Source organism: Benincasa hispida, unplaced genomic scaffold (assembly GCF_027475165.1).
Source record: "Benincasa hispida cultivar pf3 unplaced genomic scaffold, pf3_genome.v1.1 HicScf640, whole genome shotgun sequence".
In the NCBI taxonomy this organism is placed as follows: Eukaryota; Viridiplantae; Streptophyta; class Magnoliopsida; order Cucurbitales; family Cucurbitaceae; genus Benincasa; species Benincasa hispida.
In genome coordinates this window covers 15,056-26,630 of record NW_028326757.1, presented here as the reverse complement: position 1 = coordinate 26,630, position 11,575 = coordinate 15,056, and the positions used below count along the sequence as shown (strand labels likewise).

The 11,575-nt window shown below is 28.1% G+C and overlaps 1 long non-coding RNA gene across 1 annotated transcript; it reads right to left on the bottom strand.

Annotated features, from left to right (window-relative positions):
* Positions 1-906: 906 nt before the first annotated feature.
* On the bottom strand, positions 907-10,018 carry LOC120085503 (uncharacterized). The gene is made up of 2 exons (XR_005483975.2): positions 9,538-10,018; positions 907-1,236 (listed from the first exon to the last, which is right to left on the bottom strand). It is a non-coding gene; the product is annotated as an uncharacterized LOC120085503 (long non-coding RNA).
* Between the last annotated feature and the right edge of the window lie 1,557 nt (positions 10,019-11,575).

Sequence of the window (11,575 nt, the reverse complement as noted above, 5' to 3'; positions counted from 1 at the left end):
GAATTATTTTGGAAAGGTTTAAAATCATGTATTAGTGTATCTCTATGGGTTCCTTGCATATATAGCAAAGTGAGGCTAAAATATTTTAAAAGTAGTATAATTTAAAATTAATTATAAATATAATAAAATTTACTTTTAGTCTAGAGAAATTGTCTAAAAAGATCATTGATGGCAAAAACGTTGAAGGCCCAAAAATCTCGAATTTAGTGATAGTTATGATCAGTGATAGATTTCTATAACTGATATATTTATTTGAGATTTGTTTTTATTGATAAGCTTATTGGTTGCCTCTCTATGTAACCACCTTAATAATGTGCTTTCAAAATAAGTTAATTTCGGTCTAGTAAAATTTTATTTTGGATTTCATCTTAATTAAGTAATTTTGGATTAAATTAGATTCGACCCTAATAGAAGTATATAAAATTATGTCACTGATAAAATTATAATTATATGACCAATAGACCAAATATACTATATGATTGTTTATCTTGATAGACCAAATATACTATATGATTGTTTTATTGATAGACTCAAATATACTATATGATTGTTTATCTTGATAAACTCTAATAAATGTATAAAAAAGTCTTATCAATAATTTTTTTTTGTTATATCAACTCTATCGGCTATTATCACTAATAGAATTTTATTAGTGATACACTTCTGTCATTGTCTATCCGTAGACATGATGGAAGCCTAGAATTGATAGATAATGATAGAAGTGTTAGAATAAGTTTATCACTCATGAACGTATTTGATACTTTATTTGTTTAAGATTTGTGTTTAGTGATAAACTAATAGTTTGTCCTTTTATATGCAACTACCTTCATAATCTAAGACCAAAGAGACAACCAAAGCCTATAGTATGATGAACCCCGATAGAAGTATATAAAAGTATCAATGATAGAATTATAAATATATAACTGCTTTTTATAGAGGTAAGTCATTGATAGATTCTGATAGAATTATCTGTACAATCTGCTAATCAAATTATGATATCAATCTATCATGGTCTATCAGGATTTCACTTCTTAATTTATAAATCATATGAAGTTTGGTTTGTGATTTAATGATCTTTGATTTGTATCTTGTATATAGAGATGTCCACGAGATGGGGTGGGGCCAGAGGATGTCATCGTCTCCATTCCCGCTCTCCATTTCATTCTCCATCTCCCTGAAATTCTCCACGGGGATCAGGGCGGGGATTCCCGCAGGAATTCGTGGAGATCGAGTTTCCTGCAGGAAATTTTTTCCGTTAGTTTTGTTCTTTTGAAAAAAACCAATTAATTTAAATCGCTGGTGTGAGTAAATTTTAATTAAATAATTAACTCTATCACTAAATTGTTTATTATGTTAGTTTTATATGAGAATTTAAATTTAAAGATGAATTACTCAAATTTTGATCTAAAAAAATCTAATAAACTTTTTAGTAGAAAGAAATAAATATAAATCAAACTATTCACATACATAATCTAACTTTAAATATTCAATTTAAACAAATTTATTATCTTGACCAATAAACAATCAAACTTGAAATTTAAATATAATATTTATATAATAATAATAATAACATAACACTAAATAAATAAATAAAGGCTAACCGAGGTGGGGACGGGGAATGGGAGGGGGGAGGAGGGTGGGGACGGGGAAATGCATTTTCCGTTCCTTTCCCCGTTTAGCTCACGAGAAATTTTTTCTCTCACTTCCTCCCCTATTTCCCATTCTGTTTGGAGTGGGGTCCACAGAAATTGGACATTTCTATTTATATAGGATGTTTGCATTTTAGGTTGGACCAAGTGTCAATAGTCAAGTAGGCCTCCTCAGTCCCGGCCAACAAGACCAAGGAGGTGGGGTCGGCCTTGACCTCTAAGGCTGAGACCAACGAGAAGTTGGCTCAAAAGTTCGACTCCCCTTCTTTGACCCGTCATTACTTTGTCTTGGTTTTGATCTTATTTTCTTCTCCCCTCATTGATTAGATTTTATATTCTTTTGGTCCAAATTCACCCTTAACAATATATATCTACTAAAAAAGATTAAAATTTGAAAAATCGATGAATCAAAAATTGATCACACAAGTCTAATGAAGAGTTTAGACTCTCTAAACTTGATACTTCTTTTCTTGAAGATTCACCGTTCTTTTGATCATATGTTTGAAAATCCTTTAACTTACTTACGGACACAATTGACCGTGTAAACACTTCAACAGTAGATCACATATTATTAACCATAAGAAGATTTTAAAGAAAGACTGAACAAATATTCAATAAGAACTCACACAAAGCCGCACACCCTTTTTTCTCTAAAACAAAATATGTTCTGCATAACCACACTACTAACCCTAGTAGACGAAACAACTCACTAAATATAGGAACATATAAGGCAAGAAACCGATAAGGTAAGAAAATCTTTTGCAGCAACCAAAAGCAGAAAGCAATGTCGAAGAATATACAACACAAAAGGAAAGGATATTCTCATCGATTTCTTTCATTTTTAGTTTTTGGTTGAAAATTAAGCTCGTTTCTTTTCAATTTCTTATCATATTGTATATTTTTTAAGTATAGAAATTGAATTCTAAGCCAATTTCTAAATTTCAAATATTACTATTTCTAGTTCTTAAAATTTGACTTGATTTTGAAATTATTAATAAGTAGATAAGAAAGCAAGCATGAAATTTAGAGGTAGAAGGAGTATGTGCTTAATTTTTAAAAATAAAAAACTAAAAACCAAATAGTTATCTAACCAGACTTAAACGATTAGCAAACGTTTACTGAGTTAAAACAAATTTTCTAAGTGGTAACATGAATAAGAAGCTTCCTTAATTAAGTTTATGTTGGAATAAAATTAGGCTTGACTAGCCTATGAGGTCGGGCATAAGTTAAATCTGATAAATAAGTGTGACTTGACATTTTGCCATTGTATAATTCATTGAAAAATACTAAAACTAGATATGGACCTTAGTGCAAAACCTATCCATAAACCTAGGTGGATAATGAGAGGGGACAAACAAACCCACCCTAATTTTCTAGATTGTAAGTCAACTTTTCGATGTGTTTAGAGATCCAACATAAATAGTTTAGTGTAATTATAGTGACGAAGATTTGAGTGAACATATATGTAAATACGAAATTAATCTATAATCATATTCTTGATCACATAAGTGAGAATATTATCATGCTTGAAATTCATGATCTCTTGTGATCAAGTTAATTAGTTGTTTGATTGGTGAGAGGTATGTACAAGACATTATATTTGTTATGACAAAAACAATCGATAAGCAAAAATTCGTATCTTTGTACCGATCAATTAATTTTCAACTAATTTAAATTACTATTTTTTTTTGTCTAGAAAAGTAAAATACTATTTTGTGTTTATATAATATTTGATTATGTTAATTTTATAATTCTTTATATCAAACAATTTTTTTCACAATCTGAAAATTTGTATTAAAAAATTTATGCTAAGTTAATTTAAGAGCATAATTAGTCTATTTCTTTTGCCATTAGTTTTAAGCATGATAATTAAATTGAAATTAAAGTTGGGATATAGCTGATAACCAAAAATAAAGAGAGCAAGGCTACCAACATCAATGATATATATATATATATATATATATATATATATATATATATATATATATATATATATAACTAAAAATCACATATATCAAAATTTTCATGATTGATCATGTCCATATGTATTGTATCTCTTGTTTCAACTAAAAAGTAAATGAATGTTCCCAACCACTCTGCATTACTACTTCATTTTAGAGTCCGTTTGATCTTGTTTTCTGTTTTTTTGGAACTAGAAATAGGAATATATTTGATAACTATTTTCTTTCTTGAAAAAAAGAATCGAGAACAAAAATTTGTTTGATAATTATTTCTATTTTTTTTAAATAATGTGTATGAGATTAGAAATCAAAAAAGAAATTATCAAAAGTTTATATCATCTAATACAAATAAGTCTTATGCACAACTAAATACAAAAAAAAAAAAATTGTAAGTACCGTTCAAATTTTGCCCAAATTTGATTGAAAATTCATCTCTTGCTTGAGCAATTGTCTCAAATGATTTTAACACACATCTAACTTAATTATACCATTCTGCAAAATTAAAATTCAAAAGTTCAAGAAATATTTAAATTTACCTATTTAAAATTAAAATAATATATAAATCTAAATATTAGAAATTTATAATTTAAAATTAAACTAATATATAAATTAAATATAGTAAACAATAAATATAATAAATAAAAAGCAATACAATATAAACCAAGAAATATAATAAATAAAAATAAAAGAAATATCTTTACAAAAAAAAAAAAAAAAAGAAATATAATATTTAAAAAAAAAACAAAAAGATCCAAGAAATGCTATGGATGGGAATCAAACCCAAGTCTGGGAGTTAAAAGATTGATTATCTAACCCACAAATGGAGCAAAGGCTAGATTGGAGTTGGAACAATTAAATAAGGAAACTATTTTTTGTAATTCTCAAATTTGACTCTTTTTTTAGAAACATTTATTAAATTTTAAGAACAAGAAACGAAAATAATTACCAAACAAGTCGGTTTTTTGTAATACAAGAAATAGAAACAGAAAACAAAAATATTATCAAACGGGCTCTTAGATGCTAAAGCACCCCTTATTCTTCTTTGTAATTTAAAATCAACTTTTTATTTTATTCTATTTATTATTTTTTTTTGCAATTTAATTTCTAGAAAGAAATTATATTTCTTATTCTAAGCTAACCTCTAAGCTTGTGCAAAGAGGTCCATCCAAAGTTGAAACTACTTTATATTTATTTATTTTATTTTTCAATAGGCCTCACTTTCATTTCTATAAACAAAGTATAGGTTTGAATAGTTCATAATTTTCTCATTCCAAAACATTGAAAAATTCAAATAATCACTTCAGTTATGTTAGAATACTCAGTGCATGTTTGGAAATGATTTTGAAATTATTAATTAAATCATTTTTATGAAGTTCATAATCACTCTAAAACATACTTTTAATCACTCAAAATTAACTTAATATTTAATATTGTACTTTTAAATGTAAATTTTACATCATTAAAATTAGTTCCAGACGATTAAAACATATTTAAAAGCGATTTTGAAAATGAAAAAAAGTATTTTTAATTAACCATTTCAAAACCATTTTCCAACATGTGGTATGTAATTTAGTTGAATTGAATCATTTGTAAATTTTGTAGTGAAATCTAATTTTGATAGACATGGTAATGGAATCACAAACCAAATAGCTTAGCTTGGTCTATTTTGATGATTATTGAGGAATTAATTAGCTTGCTTCTATCTCATAACTATATGAAAAACCATTATCCATTTTATAAGCTTGCTTCTATCATACTAAAAGTTTACTCATATTCTTGTATTTTCTTAAATTGGCATTTGTTTATTATGTGCCTTACATATGTGTTTCCCTAATGAAGTATATATTTCTTTTAAATAAATAAATAAATAAACCAAACTTGAACCAAGATGCAAACTACTTCAATTTTTCCAATGTTTGAGAACACTTTTAGTTTAGCAAATTTGGCTTTTCATGGCAAAAAAGTATCCTGTGTTAAAAGCAATAATAGTTTTCTATTTTTTAAAATTATGATTTATAGTTTTCACTATGGTTAAGAAAACAAAAATCTGAATTCCTAATCAAATTTTAGAAATAAAAATAAGTTTTCAATATAAATTTTTTAAACCCTGTTCATTTGATTTTTTGTTTTTTGTTTTCCTAAAATTAAGCCTATAAACAATATTTCTATCTCAAAATTTCTTTCTTTGTTATCTACTTTTACTAATGGTTTAAAAAACGAAGTTAAATTTTGAAACCTAAAAAAAGTATATTTTAAAAACTTGTTTTTGTTTTTGAAATTTAGCTAAGAATTCAACTATTGCACTTAAGAAATATGCAAATCATTGTAAGAAATTGTGAGGAAATAGACTTAATTTTAAAAAAAAAAAAAACAAAAAACAAAATGATTACTAAATGGGACCACAAGTTTTTAAAACTTATGAAAACTTAACTTGATTGTTGAAAACATTAAATAGAGTGAATAACAAAATATAGAAATTAATTTATGGACAGAAATAGTATTTATAAATTTAATTTGTAAATACTAAAAATAAAATAATTTTAATAATATATTTTTGTGAAGGTTTTATGGAGTTTTGTTTTGGCCTTGATTGAAAAAAAAGAAAAAATAAATAAACTTAAAACTAAACATGATATGAAAACCACACTTTGAAAATTAGGAACTCTTGAGTTACTTTGGGCACCTAATTTCAAATCGGAAAATTTGTCAATCAATTGATGTCAACCTAGAGAGAAGCATTATTCGAATTGAATTACCTTTTGATCAAAGACTAATGATTAAAGAAAACTAATCTTTTATTCAAGATTTGAACACTCTACATTTAAGTTGATTAATCTTACTTGATGACTTAAGCATGTAACCCTAGATCAAGAATTACAAAAGATTGGCGATGAATCTGGATCATCAACCCCTAGAAAAATTATCATTCCCAAAATTTAAAATCCAAAAGTTATCTGACACAACCCAATAACAGGGCTTTATGTAGTCTCGGCGCAACCATAACAAATACAAAAATACTATTACTTAATATGTCATAAAAAAGATAAAATTGAAAATTACTAAAATTACATCAAAATTATAAAATAAAATATAAATAATAATTGGATGCCTGAAATGTTTTCTTAAAAAGGAATGATTTATTTTTTTAGACAAAATTGACACAAATATGTATAATTAAAGAGCTTTGGATAAAATTACTTATCATAAAAACACTTCAAAATCATCATTTACTCGTTACTATTTTATCATTGTTCGTAAATGACTTTTTGTTGCTGTATATGTGCTTTTGATTTTTGTGTTTCTGTAAAATCAATTCCAATGGTTAGCCATGGATACTTTTGGAGAACTCTTTGTGATAGATTAAGCTCCCTTTAAATATGCAAAAAAATTAATTTTTTTTTTTTAAAGGAAAATAATAGCATAAACCAAGGTCCCTCCACACAAATAGTAGAGGAGAACCAGTCAGGAAGACATAAACTTTTTAGAAACTGATAGATTAAATAACTATTACTAAATTTCTCTCGTAATTAAGATATCCAATAAGATGAAAGACTTTCTTATAGAAATAAAAGCTCTTATGAAATAGCAAATTGTGATAATTAAGTTAGGTCTTTTAAAAATAAAATCTGGAGCTAGGAGGAATCTTTTAGAAAATACCTATTATCAATGTAAAGCTTCTTTATTTAAATTTAGGTCAAATTTAAGTATCTTTCAAGATAAGTATGTGCCACATTTGACGAATGAACAACTCAACCTCTTGAGTCATTGTACCAAACAGTTAGATGTATATTAAAACTAGGTATCTGCATCTCAACACATCATCTAACCTCATCTAAATCAAGACGTACACCGAAAAATATGAGGCAACAAGGATACCATAACATTATAGATTACAGAGTTAAGTTGATCATCAAAATTGAGACAATACATACGTTAATATCGAGCATAAAATTTACTTTTAGGATAACGATGAAAGCATATTTATTGATGTATGGATTCAAATATATATAAATATCTATATATTAGTTTATATCCCTAAATCACATAAGTGAGAATGTCATACTTGAAAATTAGAATCTTGAGATAAGTTTAGTGGCCTTATTGATAATGGGGAGAGACATATCATGTGAGTATAAAGTAGAAATTTTAAAGGGAGGGGCTACCCATATATAATTTTATAATGACGTCAAAGTTTAGTGTATATATTCTTTTTGTTCTTGAACGACTTTCAACTATTATTACAAAGGTCTATTTGAAATTTAAGTGCTTAAAAATGTATTTTGAAGTGAGAATAAATATTTTTAAGCACTTTGAAGTTACACAACTAAGTTTAGATATTAATCTACGCTGGCAACTATGTTTTTATAAAAATAAAGTAACGAAGTAAATTAGTTTTATGAATAGATTTCAAATATAAACGTGAAAAAGTAACTTTAAAAAGTGATTTTCTTGAAATTAATTTTTCCATATTTATTAAACGTTAAAAACTATTAAGATTTTTCCATATTCACTTTTGATGTGGATGAAATCAATCTCAAGTGAAAACATAAATTTAAATATTCTTTTCTTTTCGAAAGTTCAACAAGTGAGAATAGGAAATTTAAACCCAAAAATTCGCTTAACTGCCACGATACAACAAGTTAAATTCGTTTTAAAGTTTGAAATAGTTTTTCTTTTTAAGGTAACAAGAAGTAACTTTTATTTAATATATATGCCTTAACCACAAAATTAAAGATGAAGGCCATAACAATGGACATTTGTCATTTCTTCAACACCCTATGTCTTGTTACACTTTTTAAATTTACACTACCCAAATTTTTGAGCATCATCCTTAATTAGAGAGCTTATTCATGACCATGCCTTCACTATTTAAACTAGGAAATGATGAATTAATCAATATCTTTGATTACTAATCCTTCTAAGATGTTAAAAATCTCTTTTATCTATTCTATATTTTGATAATTTAACATATAATTTTTCATGGTATAGGCTAGGAGGGTTTTTTCTTCTTTTTTTCCCTCCCTATGCTAGGTCTAACCCTAGGATTGGGCAAACAGCTCCATCCAAAGTTGGCTGCTACTTTATCTAATTTTACTAGACCTCACTCTTTTCATATGCTAATTAGCTAGTATAGGTTTGTTTGTTTGTTATTTTTTAAAGCTATAATAGGTTTAGATATGAACATTTTCTTATACCGAAGCATTTACCTTTAAATAACTATACCTAAAAACGCTATGTTTGGTAGAGATTGTGTAACACTTCGAATTTTCATGTAATTTCATTAAATTATCTTCAAATATTTGGATGTTATTTTGATAAATTGAGGTTAAATATTTAATTTGGCAGGTAAGATAATTAATTTAAAAGGTATCTATAAAGAATTGAAATTTTAGTTCAATTTAAGAAAAAATTGAATCAATTTATTTGGGGGAAATTATGGGTTTAAATTTTTGCTTCCTTTTAATTTAGGAGTTTGAATCCAAACTAAAACTGAATTAATGAGTTAGGAAAAGGAAATTGGTTTATTTTATTTGCTTAAGGATTAAAGATTTTAAGAAATTTGAAGATTCATACCCTTCAAGGAATTTAAATAGAATTTGGAATTTAAAAAGGGAGTATATATATATATTTATGTGTGATTACAAATTTAAAAGGAAAAAAAAGAAAAAAAAAGGAGTTATTGAACCCTAAGAGGCTGTTTGGGGCGCTAAGATGATATAGGATGTTTGGAGTTCTGATGTCTGGGGAGTTGTGTTTGGGGTGTAGAGTTGTGTTGTCTGAGTTTATATATCTGTTGTTTGGGTATGTAAAGTGAAAGAGTTAAAGAACATGCAGCGGAAGCATCAAGGATTTATAAGCATTCAAACTCACTAATTTTGGCAGAAACTAAAACATGCTCTTCTAAAAAGAGGGTTTCAAAATCATACCTTAGATGAACTCTCCAAGAATCCGAACATACAACAGCAGTCTTCACCAGATATCACCATGAACCACCTCAAAGTCTTCCCTACTATCCTCTTGGGGATTTAGACAGATTGTGAGACTCAAGAACAACTTGAAAAGATGAAGAACAATGAAAAACACACAGCAGCCAGACAAGAAGAATAGTTTCTTCTCACAAATATTTTTCTCTCAAAATTTCTGCATTAGTTCTTCTCAAATGATTCCAAACTTCTTTATATATTGCAGATGAACATGCAAAGAAGTGAAATGCATGACTTGTAGCTCATGCTTGGAGAATTAGTGAAGAGAACTTAATGACTTTTGTGTGAGCATGAAGACGAAGATAATGGAAAATCTGCATTTTCCATTTTGTGCTTGCATGAAGATGACTTTTGTGTGAGCATGAAGATGAAGATAATGCAAAGAAGTGAAATGCATGACTTGGTATGCAAAAACCACTTTTCACTTTTCTTTTAAAAACATAAAATGATTTCAAAACCATTTTAATTGAAAAATGATTTTCTTAAATTAATTTAAAAGATTAATTAATTTAATATAAAATATTAAATTAATTTTTGCACAATAATCATCTTCATATATTTAAATCATATTTAAATATATATTCTCTTGTTCCGTTTAATTTGAACGTTTCAAATTAATTTCTCAAGCTACTCTAAAGCTTATCCATTTACGAGCTAGTAGGGGGACCTTGCGGACTTACAGATCATGGGCTCCAACGATTCGAGATTAATCGGCTAAACTCATTAGTTTGATCTAACCCTCATTAGCTAACTAATGGGACACTCCACTATAGCCCATAGTTGAACTCCCCTCACTATAGATATATTATGTCCACTTAATAACCATAATCAGTAAGTCAATCCTTCGTAGGTTGTTCGTAATCACAGCTAGGTCAAAAATACCATTTTAACCCTGTGAATACATCTTCTTCCTTAAGTTCCTACTGATCCTCTAATGAACAATTCTGATTCATAATCTTTATGAATCAAATCCTTTCTCTATCATGAGAAGGCGGGCCCCAATTGTTCAAGACCTGGAATTAGTACTTAAGAGAAGAACCTATCTGCTAACCCTAAATAGGTCCCCAACTATGTCCCCAACTATTCATCTTGCAAGGCTATGTCCTCAGCTATTCATTCGGTCTTATCCCCAAAATAGTAAGCTTATTGAGTAATGCTGTTGGACTACTCTCACCGTTTGCAGATCAAAGGATAATCCCGAACAAACAGGAGTTCATAGCTAGCTTAGGATAAGATCGAGTTAACCTAGGTTACATATTAAATGAAATAGTAAGTTTTAACAGTAAACGGTCGTTATAAAGAAAAGTGACTATTTTCGTGGTTCAGTCTATATGCAAACTCATTGTATAGGATGCCCCTATTCTCATATCTCAACATGAACGATTTGTGGATCACATCGTTTGTAGCACCTTACAACTTCTTGTAACAATTAAAGAGTGGGCTGCATCCAATAGTGTTACCAGGATGAGATGCCCAATTTCATCCATATACTTATTAGACCATTTAGGCTATATACTGTCAACTTGATCTTGTTTATGTCACTACATAAAGTTATAGCATTCAGACTATAGCCAAGGATGCGTTTATTGGATTTTCATAATAAGATGCAAAATCAACAAGTCAATATTATTGATAAAATAGAATTTTTAACACGAACTGCGAGTTCTAAGACATTCCCAACAATCTCCCACTTGAACTAAAACTCCAGTGAGAACAAATATATACAATATAATGTTGAGATACATAATGGAAAAAAATACAATAAACTAGGACATCTATAATACCATAAACATTCTCCCACTTGCCCTAGATTACACTACTCGGAGTCCTAGTTCACCTAGGTGACCCTCGAAAACTTTAGCCAAGAGGGTCTTGGTGAATGGATCAGCAAGGTTGTCTTCATAGGCTATCTTTGTGACGAGCACATCTCCTCTGTGTACGATCTCCTGGATGAGATGGTACCTTCTTTCAATGTGTTTTC